Source organism: Anomaloglossus baeobatrachus, chromosome 3, assembly GCF_048569485.1.
Source record: "Anomaloglossus baeobatrachus isolate aAnoBae1 chromosome 3, aAnoBae1.hap1, whole genome shotgun sequence".
In the NCBI taxonomy this organism is placed as follows: domain Eukaryota; kingdom Metazoa; phylum Chordata; class Amphibia; order Anura; family Aromobatidae; genus Anomaloglossus; species Anomaloglossus baeobatrachus.
This window is the reverse complement of record NC_134355.1, coordinates 698,988,038-699,011,825: the sequence shown is the minus strand read 5'-3', so window position 1 is coordinate 699,011,825 and position 23,788 is coordinate 698,988,038. Positions and strand designations below refer to the sequence as shown.

Below are 23,788 nucleotides of genomic sequence, written 5' to 3'. Positions count from 1 at the left end.
CCTCTGCTAATTGATTCTTTTTATACAGGTCATCATTATATTTCACCAAAACTCTTTTGTCAACGGCAAACGCATTTCTGATAACAAATAAAACTATAGGCCCAAATCCCTGGTCATAACGTGCTAAAGGACCAGAAGGAATTCACCACGTCCCAGCATTTGCTATAATCCGAGTTTTTGAGCACCACAACCGAAAAGGTCAATGACTCTGCTTGAGACTGATATTGTGCTACATTGCAACTTTCGTCTCCAAACTGTTAAGGGGTTTTTTATTGCTTACCCCTCGGTTCTTTGTAGATATGTAAAGGGTTTGCTTGGAAGAGGTGTGCATGTGTTTGGAAGCCACCCTTCACCTTTTAAACTCCTCCGATGATCTTCTACTATGGTAAAATGGAACTCACACTTTAAAAAAAAAGCAAGCTATTCTTACATAAAAATTGCCATATAGCATTGCAGCTTCATACCTGACATGATGAGAAAATCACCGTGAAGTGTGGCAAGAAACTAAAGGCAGACCTGTCATGCCAGGGGGATTAGCTCAAGTGGTAGAGTGCTCGCTTTGCATGCGAGAGGCAGCGGGATCGATGCCCGCATTCTCCAAGAGTTATTTTTCACATGGTAGCAGTGATTGTCTTGTGGCACCCCTAGGGGTATTAGCCACAATAAAACCATCATTAGTTACTCAATACAAGCACTAGAGAATACACCGCACTACCACCTCTGGCCAGAAGGGGGAGCTCAAGAGACTCCCCTAGAGATATTCTGATCTGAGGTAAAATTGACAGTTTAGTTTTTCAGTTGGAGCCGGGACGCTCAAAGGAGCAGTCACAGAGAAATTGCTCTGAGGTACTTAGGAGAGACTGACAATTTCCAGGCCCAAGCCATTGGTCTGAGGAGGAGACAGAGAAGAGGAACATTTTAGGAACCGGGTAGCCATTAATCTCTACCCCTGAAAAGGCGCAAATACGGACACCGGATCTGTGGCTGCATTAGTTTCACACAATACAGCAACCAGGAGAAGTGAAGGCGATTCAAGCTTCACCAGGGTCAGACACAGCAACATCCAGTGAGTTCTGCGGTATTCCCAGAGGGGGTAAGCAGGGGAAAAGGGCTCGAGTTGCCTGTTGAATTAGGACCCAGGAGGGACAGTTTGGGCCGGCAGCCAGTTCACACACAGCAGCAGGGCCACACACAGACAGCGCAAAGAAGGAGGCCAAGGACCCGGCAGGGCAGAGTAACTTAGTCCTCCTTATACAGACTCCGGCGACTGGACTTGTTGTTATGCAGTTTTTTGTTGAAGTAAACCGGTTAAACGTCGCCTGTGCCTCAGTCTCTCATTTGGGCAGTAGCCACCTATCCAGGATTAAGACCATCGAAGCTGAAAAAACCTATTGCTGATCAAGTAAGTGTCTGCGCCCCTAAAGTCTCCTCACAATACCATTATCTATAACCACCATTGACTTTTACCTCACCTGCCTGGGACCCACAGCCCTACCCGGAAAGGGCTTTCCACCTCAGCTGCCCCACATCATCATCCCCGGCCAGCTACTGGCAGCGGTGGCCATAAATAGCCACGTTTATTCCGGGTGGCGTCACGAAAAACTCTTATAAACTTTTATTTATCCCCTGTAAATACCCCCCATTGCACTGTGCATCGCCTGAGACCACAGCCCGGGTCGAGCCACCCGTGACATCCCCTCAAGAAATAGACCCCCGATCCGGTGCTGGGTACCCCGGTCTCCTGGGCGTCACAAATTGGCGTCACGAACAGGATTTACCGTGCCCAGCTAAACTGGGTACTGTGTGCCGTGATTTCCAGTAAATGGCCAAAAACTGTGTGAAAAAGATCAAAAATTGACTTTATTAAAGAAAATGTATTTTCCCCATTGAAAACCATTGAAATTGACTTTTTCCCATTGAAAGACATGGGGACAAAATGGCCGCCATCCTCTGAGGTAATCACCTTATAACTGCCTGTGTTATTTGAACTGCTCCACAGGCTGAGCTCTGACTTAAAAAAAACCAAAAAAACAAATCCTGCTGCACCACAGAACTATTGTGCGCCATCCCGACGGGAGCAGAGGACCGGAAGGGTCCAGATTAACTAAGGGGGCGCAACATGTCGCACCACGGAGATGCTGATGCACCAGGTGATGCGACCGCAGCAGAAGGACAAAATATGAATAGAGCGTCTGGCAGCCCAGCGGTGCAAGGAGCAGCGCCCATTTTGCCATTTCTGATGCCCTATACTCCAGGTGCCCCGTGGCTACCACACTATGAAGGTAAGCCAAATACTCTTGATAACTTTAATGAGAAGCTGCAAGCCTACTTCAACATGTACCCTGCCCTGACAGAGATTCAGCGTGTTGGTCATCTTATGGGACAATTAGCTGGCAGTGCCCTGCGGGAAGTCACAGCCTGGTCAGTAGATGCAAAAGACACTGTTAAACATATAATAGCCGGATTGAAAGCAGCTTTTGAAATCACTGCCGGCAGTAAGGCTAAAACAAGATTCTTTAATTGTAAACAGAAATCCAATGAGAGCGTGAGAGACTTTGCTTTAAATCTACAGGAGGTGCTGAAAGCACTTACATTAGCAGAACCTGGTTTTACCACCGGAGCAGATAAGTTATTGAAAGATCAATTTATTGAGGGACTCTTAACCCCTTCTCACCGGGGGCATTTAAGCATGCTGGCCTTTAAGGATCCCAAACTGACATTTGCTCAATTAAAGGAAAGTGCCATTCGTCTCCAGCAGGCAGAGGCGCCCCGGGATCTGGATTTGTCTCACACTATTGCAGAGGCACCTCAGCAGCAGGGAGTGCCAGTGACCTCAGCCATGTCAGGGGCTATTGCTAAATCTCTGGAGCCTAACACCAATGAGGCTCTCCATCAAAAGCTTGCTGCCCTGACAGACACTGTTGCTTCAATGGCTAAAATCATTCAGGAGTTGCGTGGATCCCAGACTACACCCAAGATCGAGTTGGCGACCAGCAAAGAGGATGTTCCATGGATGAGGCCCAGGAGGTACCCAGCGTGGAGAGGACGACCCAGCGACTACTACCACCCGGATGGACAGCCCATTTGCAGTCGTTGCAAGGAACCAGGCCACTTTGCCCGGGAATGTGCTTTAAACAAGGATCCCCTGGGAAGGCGGGCGGCTTCGCAGGAATGAACTTTCAAGGTCCAACACCCTGGCATGACAAGTACGTAGGAGGGCGTCCCGTTATCCCTATCGTGCTGGACGGTATTCCCCTCAACGCCCTGCTGGACACCGGTTCCCAGATATCATCGATTCTGCATATCCTTTATAAGAGGTACTGGGCTGATACAGACATTGATAAAGGACCATCTAACGTTGCATTGAGTATATGGGCTAGTAATGGTGAGATAGTACCGCAAGTAGGTTTTAGGGAAATGACTGTCAAGATTGGTAGGGTAGAATTACAGAAGCAAGGTATTATTGTTGTTGATGTTGACCGGCGAGATCGTGAACCAACTGTATTGATAGGAATGAATGTAATAGAAAATTGTTTTTCTGAGGTCCTTACTGTCTTACAGCAACTCGCCAAGACTGCCAGATGTGACCAGCAAAGAATTCTACAGAGAGAGATAAAAGCTTTGGTGTTAAAGCAACAGGTAGAAGTTGCAGGTGGAGAAATTGGCAGTGTGAGGGTAAGTGATCCAACCCCTATTGTAATTCCGCCTAAAACCGGAATGTTGGTATGGTGCAGAGCCGCAATAGGCATAAAAGGGCGAGATTATCAGGCTTTGGTAGAACCCGTATACACTGGTAGTAGGCCCACTATACTGACAGCCAGGGGAGTAGTCGAGGTACACCGGGGAAGGGTGCCAATACGTCTTTTAAATTGTGGAGAAGAAGAGGTCCCTTTACCGAGGTATGCTACTATGGCAAAACTATATACCGTTGACAACAATGCCATGACAGCCATTGAGCCCTTGGATCCGTCATGCCAGGCGGATGACAATGGTTCACATGGACAATTGGAGGATTGGTTTCAACAGTTGTACGTAGGAACAGATTTAACACCTACCCATGAAAAACAAGGGGTGTACAAGCTAGTGAGAGAATATGAACAAGTCTTCAGTAAACACCCGCTAGATTTTGGGCAGATCAAAGGGGTAGAACACACAATACCCACCGGTAACCACCCACCAATAAAAGAGAGCTATAGACCCGTACCGCCCGCTCACTACCAATGTGTAAAAGATATGCTGAGGGATATGAAACAAGCCGGGGTAATAAGAGACAACTGTAGCCCCTGGGCGGCCCCTCTAGTGATGGTTAAAAAGAAAGACGGAACCATGAGAATGTGCATAGACTACTGGCAGATTAATCACATTACCCATAAAGACGCGTACCCCCTACCTAGAATAGAGGAATCATTAGCAGCATTAAGATCTGCTAACTATTTTTCCACCTTAGACTTAACAAGTGGGTATTGGCAGGTCCCTGTGGCGGAGAGAGACAAGGAAAAAACAGCATTCACCACACCGATGGGTCTCTGTGAATTTAATTGTATGCCGTTCGGACTCTGCAATGCACCCGGTACCTTCCAGCGACTGATGGAGTGCTGTCTAGGACACAAGAACTTTGAAACCGTCCTCCTGTACCTAGATGATGTAATAGTCTACTCCAAGACTTATGAGCAACACCTACAAGACTTGGCAGAAGTATTTGAAGCCTTGTCCAAATATGGCATGAAGATCAAGCCATCAAAATGTCACCTTCTTAAGCCAAAGGTACCGTACCTGGGACACATTGTAAGTTCAGAAGGAGTAGCACCGGATCCCGAGAAAGTAACCGTGATAAGGGATTGGCCAAGACCCACCAGCGTGAAAGAGGTGAGGCAATTCCTGGGACTGGTGGGCTACTATCGCAGATTCATAAAAGGGTTTACAAAGTTAGCAGCACCCATACAAGACATCCTGGTAGGGCAGTCAAAGAAGCCCTCAGCCCGGAATCCTCCTTTCCAGTGGAGTAACGAGAGGGAAGAGTCCTTTGAGAAGCTAAAGAAGGCACTGACAGGAGAAGAGGTTCTAGCATACCCAAATTACCATCAACCCTTCATCCTCTACACAGATGCCAGTAATGTGGGACTAGGAGCAGTACTGTCACAAAAGCAGGGAGGCAAGGAGAAAGTCATCGCCTTTGCAAGCAGAAAGCTCCGGCCTACTGAAAGAAATCCGGAAAATTACAGCTCCTTCAAGTTAGAACTATTGGCAGTAGTCTGGGCTGTAACCGAGCGTTTCAAACACTATCTGGCAGCTGCAGAATTCACCATCTATACTGATAACAACCCGTTGACCCACCTGGATACAGCAAAATTAGGTGCGCTGGAACAACGATGGATAGCCCGGCTGTCTAATTACAACTTTGTGATTAAGTATAGAGCAGGCCGCAAGAATGGAAATGCAGATGCCTTATCCCGGATGCCACACTTGGAAAATGTGGAAGAGGAACCGGAGGAGCTTGAAGAAATTGAACTACCGGACTTCCATAGTCCCAAGATAGGACAGTATCAGTCAGGTGCCTATCAGAAACAACAACAAGCGACTCTTAACCCATTAGCACACCACAGATGGGCTGACACGCAAGACAGCAATCCGGCTGTGAAGTTGGTAAAGGAACTGCTGACGGAACAAGGTGCATTTCCCAACCAGAATGCCCCGGAAGAGACGCATCAACTCTGGAAAGAGAGAGGCAGAATGTTCTTGTATCAAGGGAAGCTCTGCAGAAGGTACACTAATCCAAAGACACATGAATTAGTCTGGCAAATAATAGTGCCTAAACGGGATGTAAAGATGGTCCTGGAAGCTTACCACAATGGTGCTGGTCATTTTGGATGGAAGAAACTAGAAATACTCTTGAGAGAAAGATTCTACTGGGTTGGTATGAGAAGATCAATTGAAGAATGGTGCAGAAACTGTGGCCCTTGCAACCTCAGAAGGAAAGATCAACGAAACCAAAGAGCACCACTCCAGCCCATAGTCACCAAGCAACCACTTGAGCTTGTCGTCATAGACCATGTGAAGTTGACACCAAGCCGGTCTGGCTATGTCTATGCCTTAACTATCGTGGACCATTACTCACGCTTCTTAGTGGTGGTACCAGTGAAAGATCTCACAGCAAAAACAGCAGCTAAGGCGTTTCAAACATACGTTTGCAGACCCCATGGTTACCCTGAGCAAGTACTTGCAGACCAAGGTACAGCCTTTGAATCAGAGATCTTCAGAGAGTTCTGCAATATGTATGGTTGCAAGAAGATCCGGACAACAGCATATCATCCTCAAACAAATGGCTTATGCGAAAAGATGAACCATATTGTAATTGACTTATTGAAGACCTTGCCGGAGTCAGAAAGAAATCAATGGCCAGAGAAATTGCCCGACTTGGTAGACCTATATAACAATTTCCCAGTAAGCTCTACAAATTGCACCCCAGCTTACCTTATGCGTGCAAGACCCGGTAAGCTACCAATTGATCTAGGAATGGGAATTCTGAAACCAGATGCAGAAGTGCAAGATTCCAATTCCTACGTCAACAGCAGTATCGCCAAGTACAAGAGTGTGTGGAAAGAAGTCTCCAGCAAGCTAGAGAAAGACAAGAACGAACTTATAATCAGCATGCTCTAGCAACCCCGTTAAAACCTGGTGACCAAGTACTAAAGAGAAATCGTCGCACCAATAAACTGGATAATCAGTGGGAAACCATCCCGTACACAGTTTTACCAGCAAGAGTGAACAATCCTAAAATGTGCCTTATCAGCAAAAACGGAGGGCTAACATCTGTACTAGTGTCAAGAGACAATCTGAAACTATGTCCTGAAACCTTGAAAGAGCCAGAAGTTATCCAATCGGAACCTGAAGAAATCCAACCCGTACAGGTTCAACCAGTTAAGGAAGAGGAAGAAAAAATTCATACAGTCTTAGGAGACTTTCCTAAAACCTGGCCCACGTACCATGGTGCAGTGGTAGTACCAATGATGGCCTTTTACCAAGTACCAGAACTAACACCAGAGTCCATACAACCAGAAGCCCCAAGACAAACAGAATCAGAAATTGACCCTGTACCACAAGAAGTCCCAAGACAGGAAGAACAGATTCCTAGTTATAGTGATCCCGGTCACAGTGGACTTGCCAACCCCACAAACGTGGAATCATCCTTAGCAGAACCAGAAGCACCCGGTAGGTACACATCCACTCATACCATAACGCTAAGTACGCCTAGTACACTAACCTTACGTAGGTCCCAGCGTAATACTCAAGGTCAACTACCAGCAAAATATGCAGATTATCAAATGTGAATAAGTCGAAATGGGAATTGTGTATATGTTATGTGGTACATTTAATAGAATTCAGAAAAATTTAGTTTAGTCATTAGTTATTAGTTTGCAACGTTTAAGCCCAGTACCTACAGAGACTTTCCTGTATGAACAACTTACAAATTCTTGAACTTTTCTTTATTATTAACTATGAACCATGCCACAGGACTGGTTGTGGTAAAACTACTTGTAAATAGTTACCAGCCCGGAGGCGATAGACTAAAACTCCGGAAAGACTGCTTTTGCTTTTTGATCTTTTTCGACTTTCTTTTAGACTTTCTTTTAGACTCTGTTGGAAAAATGGAACCGAGTTCCAAGACACTAATTGCAGTGCCTTTTCTAGCGGATAGTTAGTTATTTCAATATCTTCAAGAATAGAACTGTATTAATGGATGCTGTTTTGAAGTGACTTTTTACAGAACTCTATTTTTGCACTTTGAGTGGTTTTTGTAATTTTTTATTTTTACGACTCTGTAAATATTAATTGTTATATCATTTGTTTATTGTATCACAGTCCCGGAGTACTGTTATTCACTAAGGGGGAATGTGGCACCCCTAGGGGTATTAGCCACAATAAAACCATCATTAGTTACTCAATACAAGCACTAGAGAATACACCGCACTACCACCTCTGGCCAGAAGGGGGAGCTCAAGAGACTCCCCTAGAGATATTCTGATCTGAGGTAAAATTGACAGTTTAGTTTTTCAGTTGGAGCCGGGACGCGCAAAGGAGCAGTCACAGAGAAATTGCTCTGAGGTACTTAGGAGAGACTGACAATTTCCAGGCCCAAGCCATTGGTCTGAGGAGGAGACAGAGAAGAGGAACATTTTAGGAACCGGGTAGCCATTAATCTCTACCCCTGAAAAGGCGCAAATATGGACACCGGATCCGTGGCTGCATTAGTTTCACACAATACAGCAACCAGGAGAAGTGAAGGCGATTCAAGCTTCACCAGGGTCAGACACAGCAACATCCAGTGAGTTCAGCGGTACTCCCAGAGGGGGTAAGCAGGGGAAAAGGACTCGAGTTGCCTGTTGAATTAGGACCCAGGAGGGACAGTTTGGGCCGGCAGCCAGTTCACAAACAGCAGCAGGGCCACTCACAGACAGCGCAAAGAAGGAGGCCAAGGACCTGGCAGGGCAGAGTAACTTAGTCCTCCTTATACAGACTCCGGCGACTGGACTTGTTGTTATGCAGTTTTTTGTTGAAGTAAACCGGTTAAACGTCGCCTGTGCCTCAGTCTCTCATTTGGGCAGTAGCCACCTATCCAGGATTGGGACCATCGAAGCTGAAAAAACCTATTGCTGATCAAGTAAGTGTCTGCGCCCCTAAAGTCTCCTCACAATACCATTATCTATAACCACCATTGACTTTTACCTCACCTGCCTGGGACCCACAGCCCTACCCGGAAAGGGCTTTCCACCTCAGCTGCCCCACATCATCATCCCCGGCCAGCTACTGGCAGCGGTGGCCATAAATAGCCACATTTATTCTGGGTGGCGTCACGAAAAACTCATAAACTTTTATTTATCCCCTGTAAATACCCCCCATTGCACTGTGCATCGCCTGAGACCTCAGCCCGGGTCGAGCCACCCGTGACATCCCCTCAAGAAATAGACCCCCGATCCGGTGCTGGGTACCCCGGTCTCCTGGGCGTCACAGTCTTTTTACCTCATGCTCAAAACTCCAACAGCTAAAACTAGGAGGCTTTCGATCAAGGCCAAAACAAGCCTTTGATAGCTCAGCTGGTAGAGCGGAGGACTGTAGAAGAAAGTTAGCAATCCTTAGGTCGCTGGTTCAATTCCGGCTCGAAGGAGTTTTGCGCATTCTATCGGAAGGTTCATCTGGCTGGTAAACACAGCCCAGCTATGCTCGTTCCGTCCACCTACAAACAGCTCTTCTAGAAAGGTCTCCTCCGTTGTACCTGAGGAGATCAAAACGTAAGCACAAATCAACAGAGAGTTTTTTGTCTTCTCCGTAGATATGTAAAGGCTTTGCTTGGAAGAGGTGTGCATGTATTTGGAAGCCACCCTTCACCTTGTAAAGTCCTCCGATGATCTTCTACTATGGCAACATGGAACACACACGTAGAAAAAAAAAAAAAAAGCTATTCTTACAGAAAAAAAATACCATATAACAATGCAGCTTCTCACCTGACATGATAAGAAAATCCCTATGAAGTGTGGCAAGAAACTAAAGGCACAACTGTCACGTCAGGGGAATTAGCTCAAGTGGTAGAGCGCTCGCTTCGCATGTGAGAGGTAGCGGGATCGATGCCCGCATTCTCCAAAGCTGATTTTTTTTTCACATGGTAGCAGTGATTGCCTTTTCACCTCATGCTCAAAACTCCAACAGCTAAAACTAGGAGGCTTTCAACCAAGGCCAAGACAAGCCTTCAATAGCTCAGCTGGTAGATCCAAAGACTGTAGAAGTAAATTAGCAAATCCTTGGGTTGCTGGTTCAATTCCAGCTCAAAGGATGTTTGTGAATTCTATTGGAGGGCTCAACCTGCTAGTAAACTCAGCCAAGCTATTCTCCATCTGTCCACCTTCAAACAGCTCTTCTAGAAGGGTCTCCTCCGTTGTACCTGAGCAGCTAAAAACGTAAGCACAAAGCAACAGAGAGTTTTTTGTTGGGAGAGCAGCTCCGCCGAAAGCTAATGTGGAACCTTTTACACCCCTAGTATGCTACTCGAGCCAAAGAGACCATCGCCCCTGGATAAACACAGCCCAGCTAAGCTGCTTCCGTCCACATACAAAGAGCTCTTTTTCAAAGGTCTCCTCCATTCTAACTCAGGAGTTCAAAACGTAGGGAGCGAGCAACAGAGTTATTTGTCGGGAGAGCAATTGAAAGACGACGTGGAACCTTCTTCACTCGTACATAGGCTGCTACTTAAGCAAAAAAGACCATCGTCCCTGGGTGGGCTTGAACCACCAACCTTTTGGTTAACAGCCAAACGCCCTAACCAATTGCGCCACAGCGATGCAAACAGATCTTTCTACAGGAACTCTCAGCCAGACAGGCCAGGCACAGGTTTCTCAGATCAACTTTTTAACATAATATGACAAAAAGAAATCAGCAAAAACAAAGAGACAATTGCTGATGCTCAGGAGGACTCGAGGCGCCGACAATAAGCTCCTGCTGATGGATTCCATCACAAAGACCAAATACATTTTAGCCACTTTTGAAAAGTCAGTCGATAAATAGACCTTCTCAACGAACAGACCACCGGCAGCAGAGTGGTGCAGCGGAAGCGTGCTGGGCCCATAACCCAGAGGTCGATGGATCGAAACCATCCTCTGCTAATTGATTCTTTTTATACAGGTCATCATTATATTTCACCAAAACTCTTTTGTCAACGGCAAACGCATTTCTGATCACAAATAAAACTATAGGCCCAAATCCCTGGTCATAACGTGCTAAAGGACCAGAAGGAATTCACCACGTCCCAGCATTTGCTATAATCCGAGTTTTTGAGCACCACAACCGAAAAGGTCAATGACTCTGCTTGAGACTGATATTGTGCTACATTGCAACTTTCGTCTCCAAACTATTAAGGGGTTTTTTATTGCTTACCCCTCGGTTCTTCGTAGATATGTAAAGGGTTTGCTTGGAAGAGGTGTGCATGTGTTTGGAAGCCACCCTTCACCTTTTAAACTCCTCCGATGATCTTCTACTATGGTAAAATGGAACTCACACTTTAAAAAAAAAAAGCAAGCTATTCTTACATAAAAAAATGCCATATAGCATTGCAGCTTCATACCTGACATGATGAGAAAATCACCGTGAAGTATGGCTAGAAACTAAAGGCAGACTTGTCATGCCAGGGGGATTAGCTCAAGTGGTAGAGCGCTCGCTTTGCATGCGAGAGGCAGCGGGATCGATGCCCGCATTCTCCAAAAGTTATTTTTCACATGGTAGCAGTGATTGTCTTGTGGCACCCCTAGGGGTATTAGCCACAATAAAACCATCATTAGTTACTCAACACAAGCAGTAGAGCAGACACCGCACTACCACCTCTGGCCAGAAGGGGGAGCTCAAGAGACTACCCTAGAGATATTCTGATCTGAGGTAAAATTGACAGTTTAGTTTTTCAGTTGGAGCCGGGACGCTCAAAGGAGCAGTCACAGAGAAATTGCTCTGAGGTACTTAGGAGAGACTGACAATTTCCAGGCCCAAGCCATTGGTCTGAGGAGGAGGAGACAGAGAAGAGGAACATTTTAGGAACCGGGTAGCCATTAATCTCTACCCCTGAAAAGGCGCAAATACGGACACCGGATCCGTGGCTGCATTAGTTTCACACAATACAGCAACCAGGAGAAGTGAAGGCGATTCAAGCTTCACCAGGGTCAGACACAGCAACATCCAGTGAGTTCAGCGGTATTCCCAGAGGGGGTAAGCAGGGGAAAAGGACTCGAGTTGCCTGTTGAATTAGGACCCAGGAGGGACAGTTTGGGCCGGCAGCCAGTTCACAAACAGCAGCAGGGCCACACACAGACAGCGCAAAGAAGGAGGCCAAGGACCCGGCAGGGCAGAGTAACTTAGTCCTCCTTATACAGACTCCGGCGACTGAACTTGTTGTTATGCAGTTTTTTGTTGAAGTAAACCGGTTAAACGTCGCCTGTGCCTCAGTCTCTCATTTGGGCAGTAGCCACCTATCCAGGATTAAGACCATCGAAGCTGAAAAAATCTATTGCTGATCAAGTAAGTGTCTGCGCCCCTAAAGTCTCCTCACAATACCATTATCTATAACCACCATTGACTTTTACCTCACCTGCCTGGGACCCACAGCCCTACCCGGAAAGGGCTTTCCACCTCAGCTGCCCCACATCATCATCCCCGGCCAGCTACTGGCAGCGGTGGCCATAAATAGCCACATTTATTCTGGGTGGCGTCACGAAAAACTCTTATAAACTTTTATTTATCCCCTGTAAATACCCCCCATTGCACTGTGCATCGCCTGAGACCACAGCCCGGGTCGAGCCACCCGTGACATCCCCTCAAGAAATAGACCCCCGATCCGGTGCTGGGTACCCCGGTCTCCTGGGCGTCACAAATTGGCGTCACGAACAGGATTTACCGTGCCCAGCTAAACTGGGTATTGTGTGCCGTGATTTCCAGTAAATGGCCAAAAACTGTGAAAAAGATCAAAAATTGACTTTATTAAAGAAAATGTATTTTCCCCATTGAAAACCATTGAAATTGACTTTTTCCCATTGAAAGACATGGGGACAAAATGGCCGCCATCCTCTGAGGTAATCACCTTATAACTGCCTGTGTTATTTGAACTGCTCCACAGGCTGAGCTCTGACTTAAAAAAAAAACAAAAAACAAATCCTGCTGCACCACAGAACTATTGTGCGCCATCCCGACGGGGGCAGAGGACCGGAAGGGTCCAGATTAACTAAGGGGGCGCAACATGTCGCACCACGGAGATGCTGATGCACCAGGTGATGCGACCACAGCAGAAGGACAAAATATGAATAGAGCGTCTGGCAGCCCAGCGGTGCAAGGAGCAGCGCCCATTTTGCCATTTCTGATGCCCTATACTCCAGGTGCCCCGTGGCTACCACACTATGAAGGTAAGCCAAATACTCTTGATAACTTTAATGAGAAGCTGCAAGCCTACTTCAACATGTACCCTGCCCTGACAGAGATTCAGCGTGTTGGTCATCTTATGGGACAATTAGCTGGCAGTGCCCTGCGGGAAGTCACAGCCTGGTCAGTAGATGCAAAAGACACTGTTAAACATGTAATAGCCGGATTGAAAGCAGCTTTTGAAATCACTGCCGGCAGTAAGGCTAAAACAAGATTCTTTAATTGTAAACAGAAATCCAATGAGAGCGTGAGAGACTTTGCTTTAAATCTACAGGAGGCGCTGAAAGCACTTACATTAGCAGAACCTGGTTTTACCACCGGAGCAGATAAGTTATTGAAAGATCAATTTATTGAGGGACTCTTAACCCCTTCTCACAGGGGGCATTTAAGCATGCTGGCCTTTAAGGATCCCAAACTGACATTTGCTCAATTAAAGGAAAGTGCCATTCGTCTCCAGCAGGCAGAGGCGCCCCGGGATCTGGATTTGTCTCAAACTTTTGCAGAGGCACCTCAGCAGCAGGGAGTGCCAGTGACCTCAGCCATGTCAGGGGCTATTGCTAAATCTCTGGAGCCTAACACCAATGAGGCTCTCCATCAAAAGCTTGCTGCCCTGACAGACACTGTTGCTTCAATGGCTAAAATCATTCAGGAGTTGCGTGGATCCCAGACTACACCCAAGATCGAGTTGGCGACCAGCAAAGAGGATGTTCCATGGATGAGGCCCAGGAGGTACCCAGCGTGGAGAGGACGACCCAGCGACTACTACCACCCGGATGGACAGCCCATTTGCAGTCGTTGCAAGGAGCCAGGCCACTTTGCCCGGGAATGTGCTTTAAACAAGGATCCCCTGGGAAGGCGGGCCGCTTCGCAGGAATGAACTTTCAAGGTCCAACACCCTGGCATGACAAGTACGTAGGAGGGCGTCCCGTTATCCCTATCGTGCTGGACGGTATTCCCCTCAACGCCCTGCTGGACACCGGTTCCCAGATATCATCGATTCCGCATATCCTTTATAAGAGGTACTGGGCTGATACAGACATTGATAAAGGACCATCTAACGTTGCATTGAGTATATGGGCTAGTAATGGTGAGATAGTACCGCAAGTAGGTTTTAGGGAAATGACTGTCAAGATTGGTAGGGTAGAATTACAGAAGCAAGGTATTATTGTTGTTGACCGGCGAGATCGTGAACCAACTGTATTGATAGGAATGAATGTAATAGAAAATTGTTTTTCCGAGGTCCTTACTGTCTTACAGCAACTCGCCAAGACTGCCAGATGTGACCAGCAAAGAATTCTACAGAGAGAGATAAAAGCTTTGGTGTTAAAGCAACAGGTAGAAGTTGCAGGTGGAGAAATTGGCAGTGTGAGGGTAAGTGATCCAACCCCTATTGTAATTCCGCCTAAAACCGGAATGTTGGTATGGTGCAGAGCCGCAATAGGCATAAAAGGGCGAGATTATCAGGCTTTGGTAGAACCCGTATACACTGGTAGTAGGCCCACTATACTGACAGCCAGGGGAGTAGTCGAGGTACACCGGGGAAGGGTGCCAAGACGTCTTTTAAATTGTGGAGAAGAAGAGGTCCCTTTACTGAGGTATGCTACTATGGCAAAACTATATACCGTTGACAACAATGCCATGACAGCCATTGAGCCCTTGGATCCGTCATGCCAGGCGGATGACAATGGTTCACATGGACAATTGGAGGATTGGTTTCAACAGTTGTACGTAGGAACAGATTTAACACCTACCCATGAAAAACAAGGGGTGTACAAGCTAGTGAGAGAATATGAACAAGTCTTCAGTAAACACCCGCTAGATTTTGGGCAGATCAAAGGGGTAGAACACACAATACCCACCGGTAACCACCCACCAATAAAAGAGAGCTATAGACCCATACCGCCCGCTCACTACCAATGTGCAAAAGATATGCTGAGGGATATGAAACAAGCCGGGGTAATAAGAGACAGCTGTAGCCCCTGGGCGGCCCCTCTAGTGATGGTTAAAAAGAAAGACGGAACCATGAGAATGTGCATAGACTACTGGCAGATTAATCACATTACCCATAAAGACGCGTACCCCCTACCTAGAATAGAGGAATCATTAGCAGCATTAAGATCTGCTAACTATTTTTCCACCTTAGACTTAACAAGTGGGTATTGGCAGGTCCCTGTGGCGGAGAGAGACAAGGAAAAAACAGCATTCACCACACCGATGGGTCTCTGTGAATTTAATTGTATGCCGTTCGGACTCTGCAATGCACCCGGTACCTTCCAGCGACTGATGGAGTGCTGTCTAGGACACAAGAACTTTGAAACCGTCCTCCTGTACCTAGATGATGTAATAGTCTACTCCAAGACTTATGAGAAACACCTACAAGACTTGGCAGAAGTATTTGAAGCCTTGTCCAAATATGGCATGAAGATCAAGCCATCAAAATGTCACCTTCTTAAGCCAAAGGTACCGTACCTGGGACACATTGTAAGTTCAGAAGGAGTAGCACCGGATCCCGAGAAAGTAACCGTGATAAGGGATTGGCCAAGACCCACCAGCGTGAAAGAGGTGAGGCAATTCCTGGGACTGGTGGGCTACTATCGCAGATTCATAAAAGGGTTTACAAAGTTAGCAGCACCCATACAAGACATCCTGGTAGGGCAGTCAAAGAAGCCCTCAGCCCGGAATCCTCCTTTCCAGTGGAGTAACGAGAGGGAAGAGTCCTTTGAGAAGCTAAAGAAGGCACTGACAGGAGAAGAGGTTCTAGCATACCCAAATTACCATCAACCCTTCATCCTCTACACAGATGCCAGTAATGTGGGACTAGGAGCAGTACTGTCACAAAAGCAGGGAGGCAAGGAGAAAGTCATCGCCTTTGCAAGCAGAAAGCTCCGGCCTACTGAAAGAAATCCGGAAAATTACAGCTCCTTCAAGTTAGAACTATTGGCAGTAGTCTGGGCTGTAACCGAGCGTTTCAAACACTATCTGGCAGCTGCAGAATTCACCATCTATACTGATAACAACCCGTTGACCCACCTGGATACAGCAAAATTAGGTGCGCTGGAACAACGATGGATAGCCCGGCTGTCTAATTACAACTTTGTGATTAAGTATAGAGCAGGCCGCAAGAATGGAAATGCAGATGCCTTATCCCGGATGCCACACTTGGAAAATGTGGAAGAGGAACCGGAGGAGCTTGAAGAAATTGAACTACCGGACTTCCATAGTCCCAAGATAGGACAGTATCAGTCAGGTGCCTATCAGAAACAACAACAAGCGACTCTTAACCCATTAGCACACCACAGATGGGCTGACACGCAAGACAGCAATCCGGCTGTGAAGTTGGTAAAGGAACTGCTGACGGAACAAGGTGCATTTCCCAACCAGAATGCCCCGGAAGAGACGCATCAACTCTGGAAAGAGAGAGGCAGAATGTTCTTGTATCAAGGGAAGCTCTGCAGAAGGTACACTAATCCAAAGACACATGAATTAGTCTGGCAAATAATAGTGCCTAAACGGGATGTAAAGATGGTCCTGGAAGCTTACCACAATGGTGCTGGTCATTTTGGATGGAAGAAACTAGAAATACTCTTGAGAGAAAGATTCTACTGGGTTGGTATGAGAAGATCAATTGAAGAATGGTGCAGAAACTGTGGCCCTTGCAACCTCAGAAGGAAAGATCAACGAAACCAAAGAGCACCACTCCAGCCCATAGTCACCAAGCAACCACTTGAGCTTGTCGTCATAGACCATGTGAAGTTGACACCAAGCCGGTCTGGCTATGTCTATGCCTTAACTATCGTGGACCATTACTCACGCTTCTTAGTGGTGGTACCAGTGAAAGATCTCACAGCAAAAACAGCAGCTAAGGCGTTTCAAACATACGTTTGCAGACCCCATGGTTACCCTGAGCAAGTACTTGCAGACCAAGGTACAGCCTTTGAATCAGAGATCTTCAGAGAGTTCTGCAATATGTATGGTTGCAAGAAGATCCGGACAACAGCATATCATCCTCAAACAAATGGCTTATGCGAAAAGATGAACCATATTGTAATTGACTTATTGAAGACCTTGCCGGAGTCAGAAAGAAATCAATGGCCAGAGAAATTGCCCGACTTGGTAGACCTATATAACAATTTCCCAGTAAGCTCTACAAATTGCACCCCAGCTTACCTTATGCGTGCAAGACCCGGTAAGCTACCAACTGATCTAGAAATGGGAATTCTGAAACCAGATGCAGAAGTGCAAGATTCCAATTCCTACGTCAACAGCAGTATCGCCAAGTACAAGAGTGTGTGGAAAGAAGTCTCCAGCAAGCTAGAGAAAGACAAGAACGAACTTATAATCAGCATGCTCTAGCAACCCCGTTAAAACCTGGTGACCAAGTACTAAAGAGAAATCGTCGCACCAATAAACTGGATAATCAGTGGGAAACCATCCCGTACACAGTTTTACCAGCAAGAGTGAACAATCCTAAAATGTGCCTTATCAGCAAAAACGGAGGGCTAACATCAGTACTAGTGTCAAGAGACAATCTGAAACTATGTCCTGAAACCTTGAAAGAGCCAGAAGTTATCCAATCGGAACCTGAAGAAATCCAACCCGTACAGGTTCAACCAGTTAAGGAAGAGGAAGAAAAAATTCATACAGTCTTAGGAGACTTTCCTAAAACCTGGCCCACGTACCATGGTGCAGTGGTAGTACCAATGATGGCCTTTTACCAAGTACCAGAACTAACACCAGAGTCCATACAACCAGAAGCCCCAAGACAAACAGAATCAGAAATTGACCCTGTACCACAAGAAGTCCCAAGACAGGAAGAACAGATTCCTAGTTATAGTGATCCCGGTCACAGTGGACTTGCCAACCCCACAAACGTGGAATCATCCTTAGCAGAACCAGAAGCACCCGGTAGGTACACATCCACTCATACCATAACGCTAAGTACGCCTAGTACACTAACCTTACGTAGGTCCCAGCGTAATACTCAAGGTCAACTACCAGCAAAATATGCAGATTATCAAATGTGAATAAGTCGAAATGGGAATTGTGTATATGTTATGTGGTACATTTAATAGAATTCAGAAAAATTTAGTTTAGTCATTAGTTATTAGTTTGCAACGTTTAAGCCCAGTACCTACAGAGACTTTCCTGTATGAACAACTTACAAATTCTTGAACTTTTCTTTATTATTAACTATGAACCATGCCACAGGACTGGTTGTGGTAAAACTACTTGTAAATAGTTACCAGCCCGGAGGCGATAGACTAAAACTCCGGAAAGACTGCTTTTGCTTTTTGATCTTTTTCGACTTTCTTTTAGACTTTCTTTTAGACTCTGTTGGAAAAATGGAACCGAGTTCCAAGACACTAATTGCAGTGCCTTTTCTAGCGGATAGTTAGTTATTTCAATATCTTCAAGAATAGAACTGTATTAATGGATGCTGTTTTGAAGTGACTTTTTACAGAACTCTATTTTTGCACTTTGAGTGGTTTTTGTAATTTTTTATTTTTACGACTCTGTAAATATTAATTGTTATATCATTTGTTTATTGTATCACAGTCCCGGAGTACTGTTATTCACTAAGGGGGAATGTGGCACCCCTAGGGGTATTAGCCACAATAAAACCATCATTAGTTACTCAATACAAGCACTAGAGAATACACCGCACTACCACCTCTGGCCAGAAGGGGGAGCTCAAGAGACTCCCCTAGAGATATTCTGATCTGAGGTAAAATTGACAGTTTAGTTTTTCAGTTGGAGCCGGGACGCGCAAAGGAGCAGTCACAGAGAAATTGCTCTGAGGTACTTAGGAGAGACTGACAATTTCCAGGCCCAAGCCATTGGTCTGAGGAGGAGACAGAGAAGAGGAACATTTTAGGAACCGGGTAGCCATTAATCTCTACCCCTGAAAAGGCGCAAATATGGACACCGGATCCGTGGCTGCATTAGTTTCACACAATACAGCAACCAGGAGAAGTGAAGGCGATTCAAGCTTCACCAGGGTCAGACACAGCAACATCCAGTGAGTTCAGCGGTACTCCCAGAGGGGGTAAGCAGGGGAAAAGGACTCGAGTTGCCTGTTGAATTAGGACCCAGGAGGGACAGTTTGGGCCGGCAGCCAGTTCACAAGCAGCAGCAGGGCCACACACAGACAGCGCAAAGAAGGAGGCCAAGGACCTGGCAGGGCAGAGTAACTTAGTCCTCCTTATACAGACTCCGGCGACTGGACTTGTTGTTATGCAGTTTTTTGTTGAAGTAAACCGGTTAAACGTCGCCTGTGCCTCAGTCTCTCATTTGGGCAGTAGCCACCTATCCAGGATTGGGACCATCGAAGCTGAAAAAACCTATTGCTGATCAAGTAAGTGTCTGCGCCCCTAAAGTCTCCTCACAATACCATTATCTATAACCACCATTGACTTTTACCTCACCTGCCTGGGACCCACAGCCCTACCCGGAAAGGGCTTTCCACCTCAGCTGCCCCACATCATCATCCCCGGCCAGCTACTGGCAGCGGTGGCCATAAATAGCCACATTTATTCTGGGTGGCGTCACGAAAAACTCTTATAAACTTTTATTTATCCCCTGTAAATACCCCCCATTGCACTGTGCATCGCCTGAGACCTCAGCCCGGGTCGAGCCACCCGTGACATCCCCTCAAGAAATAGACCCCCGATCCGGTGCTGGGTACCCCGGTCTCCTGGGCGTCACAGTCTTTTTACCTCATGCTCAAAACTCCAACAGCTAAAACTAGGAGGCTTTCGATCAAGGCCAAAACAAGCCTTTGATAGCTCAGCTGGTAGAGCGGAGGACTGTAGAAGAAAGTTAGCAATCCTTAGGTCGCTGGTTCAATTCCGGCTCGAAGGAGTTTGCGCATTCTATCGGAAGGTTCATCTGGCTGGTAAACACAGCCCAGCTATGCTCGTTCCGTCCACCTACAAACAGCTCTTCTAGAAAGGTCTCCTCCGTTGTACCTGAGGAGATCAAAACGTAAGCACAAATCAACAGAGAGTTTTTTGTCTTCTCCGTAGATATGTAAAGGCTTTGCTTGGAAGAGGTGTGCATGTATTTGGAAGCCACCCTTCACCTTGTAAAGTCCTCCGATGATCTTCTACTATGGCAACATGGAACACACACGTAGAAAAAAAAAAAAAAAGCTATTCTTACAGAAAAAAAATACCATATAACAATGCAGCTTCTCACCTGACATGATAAGAAAATCCCTATGAAGTGTGGCAAGAAACTAAAGGCACAACTGTCACGTCAGGGGAATTAGCTCAAGTGGTAGAGCGCTCGCTTCGCATGTGAGAGGTAGCGGGATCGATGCCCGCATTCTCCAAAGCTGATTTTTTTTTCACATGGTAGCAGTGATTGCCTTTTCACCTCATGCTCAAAACTCCAACAGCTAAAACTAGGAGGCTTTCAACCAAGGCCAAGACAAGCCTTCAATAGCTCAGCTGGTAGATCCAAAGACTGTAGAAGTAAATTAGCAAATCCTTGGGTTGCTGGTTCACTTCCAGCTCAAAGGATGTTTGTGAATTCTATCGGAGGGCTCAACCTGCTAGTAAACTCAGCCAAGCTATTCTCCATCTGTCCACCTTCAAACAGCTCTTCTAGAAGGGTCTCCTCCGTTGTACCTGAGCAGCTAAAAACGTAAGCACAAAGCAACAGAGAGTTTTTTGTTGGGAGAGCAGCTCCGCCGAAAGCTAATGTGGAACCTTTTACACCCCTAGTATGCTACTCGAGCCAAAGAGACCATCGCCCCTGGATAAACACAGCCCAGCTAAGCTGCTTCCGTCCACATACAAAGAGCTCTTTTTCAAAGGTCTCCTCCATTCTAACTCGGGAGTTCAAAACGTAGGGAGCGAGCAACAGAGTTATTTGTCGGGAGAGCAATTGAAAGACGACGTGGAACCTTCTTCACTCGTACATAGGCTGCTACTTAAGCAAAAAAGACCATCGTCCCTGGGTGGGCTTGAACCACCAACCTTTCGGTTAACAGCCAAACGCCCTAACCAATTGCGCCACAGCGATGCAAACAGATCTTTCTACAGGAACTCTCAGCCAGGCAGGCCAGGCACAGGTTTCTCAGATCAACTTTTTAACATAATATGACAAAAAGAAATCAGCAAAAAAAAAAAAGAAAAAAATTGCTGATGCTCAGGAGGACTCGAGGCGCCGACAATAAGCTCCTGCTGATGGATTCCATTACAAAGACCAAATACATTTTAGCCACTTTTGAAAAGTCAGTCGATAAATAGACCTTCTCAAGGGACAGACCACCGGTAGCAGAGTGGCGCAGCGGAAGCGTGCTGGGCCCATAACCCAGAGGTCGATGGATCAAAACCATCCTCTGCTAATTGATTCTTTTTATACAGGTCATCATTATATTTCACCAAAACTCTTTTGTCAACGGCAAACGCATTTCTGATCACAAATAAAACTATAGGCCCAAATCCCTGGTCATAACGTGCTAAAGGACCAGAAGGAATTCACCACGTCCCAGCATTTGCTATAATCCGAGTTTTTGAGCACCACAACCGAAAAGGTCAATGACTCTGCTTGAGACTGATATTGTGCTACATTGCAACTTTCATCTCCAAACTATTAAGGGGTTTTTTATTGCTTACCCCTCGGTTCTTCGTAGATATGTAAAGGGTTTGCTTGGAAGAGGTGTGCATGTATTTGTAAGCCACCCTTCACCTTTTAAACTCCTCCGATGATCTTCTACTATGGTAAAATGGAACTCACACTTTAAAAAAAAAAGCAAGCTATTCTTACATAAAAATTGCCATAGAGCATTGCAGCTTCATACCTGACATGATGAGAAAATCACCGTGAAGTGTGGCAAGACACTAAAGGCAGACCTGTCATGCCAGGGGGATTAGCTCATGTGGTAGAGTGCTCGCTTTGCATGCGAGAGGCAGCGAGATCGATGCCCGCATTCTCCAAAAGTTATTTTTCACATGGTAGCAGTGATTGTCTTTTTACCTCATGCTCAAAACTCCAACAGCTAAAACTAAAACTAGGAGGCTTTCGATCAAGGCCAAAACAAGCCTTCGATAGCTCAGCTGGTAGAGCGGAGGACTGTAGAAGAAAGTTAGCAATCCTTAGGTCGCTGGTTCAATTCCGGCTCGAAGGAGTTTTGCCCATTCTATCGGAAGGTTCATCTGGCTGGTAAACACAGCCCAGCTATGCTCGTTCCGTCCACCTACAAACAGCTCTTCTAGAAAGGTCTCCTCCGTTGTACCTGAGGAGATCAAAACGTAAGCACAAATCAACAGAGAGTTTTTTGTCTTCTCCGTAGATATGTAAAGGCTTTGCTTGGAAGAGGCGTGCATGTATTTGGAAGCCACCCTTCACCTTGTAAAGTCCTCCGATGATCTTCTACTATGGCAACATGGAACTCACACTTAAAAAAAAAAAAAAGCTATTCTTACAGAAAAAAAATACCATATAACAATGCAGCTTCTCACCTGACATGATAAGAAAATCCCTATGAAGTGTGGCAAGAAACTAAAGGCACAACTGTCACGCCAGGGGAATTAGCTCAAGTGGTAGAGCGCTCGCTTCGCATGTGAGAGGCAGCGGGATCGATGCCCGCATTCTCCAAAGCTGATTTTTTTCACATGGTAGCAGTGATTGCCTTTTCACCTCATGCTCAAAACTCCAACAGCTAAAACTAGGAGGCTTTCAACCAAGGCCAAGACAAGCCTTCAATAGCTCAGCTGGTAGAGCTGAAGACTGTAGAAGTAAATTAGCAAATCCTTGGGTTGCTGGTTCAATTCCAGCTCGAAGGATGTTTGCGAATTCTATCGGAGGGCTCATCCTGCTAGTAAACACAGCCCAGCTATGCTCCATCTGTCCACCTACAAACAGCTCTTCTAGAAGGGTCTCCTCTGTTGTACCTGAGGAGTTCAAAACGTAAGCACAAAGCAACAGAGAGTTTTTTGTTTGGAGAGCAGCTCCGCCGAAAGATAACATGGAACCTTTTACACCCCTAGTATGCTACTCGAGCCAAAGTGACCATCGCCCCTGGATAAACAGAGCCCAGCTAAGCTGCTTCCGTCCACATACAAAGAGCTCTTTTCCAAAGGTCTCCTCCATTCTAACTCGGGAGTTCAAAACGTAGGCAGCGAGCAACAGAGTTATTTGTCGGGAGAGCAATTGAAAGACGACGTGGAACCTTCTTCACTCGTACATAGGCTGCTACTTAAGCAAAAAAGACCTGCGTCCCTGGGTGGGCTTGAACCACCAACCTTTCAGTTAACAACCGAACACGCTAACCAATTGCGCCACAGAGACGCAAACAGACCTTTCTACAGGAACTCTCAGCCAGGCAGGCCAGGCACAGGTTTCTCAGATCAACTTTTTAACATAATATGACAAAAAGAAATCAGGAAAAACAAGGAGACAATTGCTGATGCTCAGTAGGACTCGAGGCGCCGACAATAAGCTCATGCTGATGGATTCCATAACAAAGACCAAATACATTTTAGCCACTTTTGAAAAGTCAGTCGATAGATAGACCTTTTCAACGAACAGACCACTGACAGCAGAGTGGCGCAGCGGAAGCATACTGGGCCCATAACCCAGAGGTCAATGGATCGAAACCATCCTCTGCTAATTGATTCTTTTTATACAGGTCATCATTATATTTCACCAAAACTCTTTTGTCAACGGCAAATGCATTTCTGATCACAAATAAAACTATAGGCCCAAATTCCTGGTCATAACGTGCTAAAGGACCAGAAGGAATTCACCACGTCCCAGCATTTGCTATAATCCGAGTTTTTGAGCACCACAACCGAAAAGGTCAATGACTCTGCTTGAGACTGCTTGAGCATAG

At 46.1% G+C, this 23,788-nt stretch overlaps 8 non-coding genes across 8 annotated transcripts; all 8 read left to right on the top strand.

Moving 5' to 3' along the window:
* The first annotated feature begins 527 nt into the window (after nucleotides 1–527).
* Nucleotides 528–600, top strand: TRNAA-UGC (transfer RNA alanine (anticodon UGC)). Its single transcript has one exon. It is a non-coding gene; the product is annotated as a tRNA-Ala (tRNA).
* An 8,477-nt stretch (nucleotides 601–9,077) lies between these two features.
* Nucleotides 9,078–9,163, top strand: TRNAY-GUA (transfer RNA tyrosine (anticodon GUA)). The gene is given in 2 exon segments: nucleotides 9,078–9,114; nucleotides 9,128–9,163. It is a non-coding gene; the product is annotated as a tRNA-Tyr (tRNA).
* Nucleotides 9,164–9,563: 400 nt separating this feature from the next.
* On the top strand, nucleotides 9,564–9,636 carry TRNAA-CGC (transfer RNA alanine (anticodon CGC)). Its single transcript has one exon. It is a non-coding gene; the product is annotated as a tRNA-Ala (tRNA).
* A 1,537-nt stretch (nucleotides 9,637–11,173) lies between these two features.
* TRNAA-UGC (transfer RNA alanine (anticodon UGC)) lies at nucleotides 11,174–11,246 on the top strand. Its single transcript has one exon. It is a non-coding gene; the product is annotated as a tRNA-Ala (tRNA).
* Nucleotides 11,247–19,720: 8,474 nt separating this feature from the next.
* On the top strand, nucleotides 19,721–19,806 carry TRNAY-GUA (transfer RNA tyrosine (anticodon GUA)). The gene is given in 2 exon segments: nucleotides 19,721–19,757; nucleotides 19,771–19,806. It is a non-coding gene; the product is annotated as a tRNA-Tyr (tRNA).
* Nucleotides 19,807–20,205: 399 nt separating this feature from the next.
* On the top strand, nucleotides 20,206–20,278 carry TRNAA-CGC (transfer RNA alanine (anticodon CGC)). The gene has a single exon. It is a non-coding gene; the product is annotated as a tRNA-Ala (tRNA).
* Nucleotides 20,279–21,995: 1,717 nt separating this feature from the next.
* Nucleotides 21,996–22,081, top strand: TRNAY-GUA (transfer RNA tyrosine (anticodon GUA)). Its single transcript is given in 2 exon segments — nucleotides 21,996–22,032; nucleotides 22,046–22,081. It is a non-coding gene; the product is annotated as a tRNA-Tyr (tRNA).
* A 397-nt stretch (nucleotides 22,082–22,478) lies between these two features.
* TRNAA-CGC (transfer RNA alanine (anticodon CGC)) lies at nucleotides 22,479–22,551 on the top strand. Its single transcript has one exon. It is a non-coding gene; the product is annotated as a tRNA-Ala (tRNA).
* The last annotated feature ends 1,237 nt before the right edge of the window (nucleotides 22,552–23,788 follow it).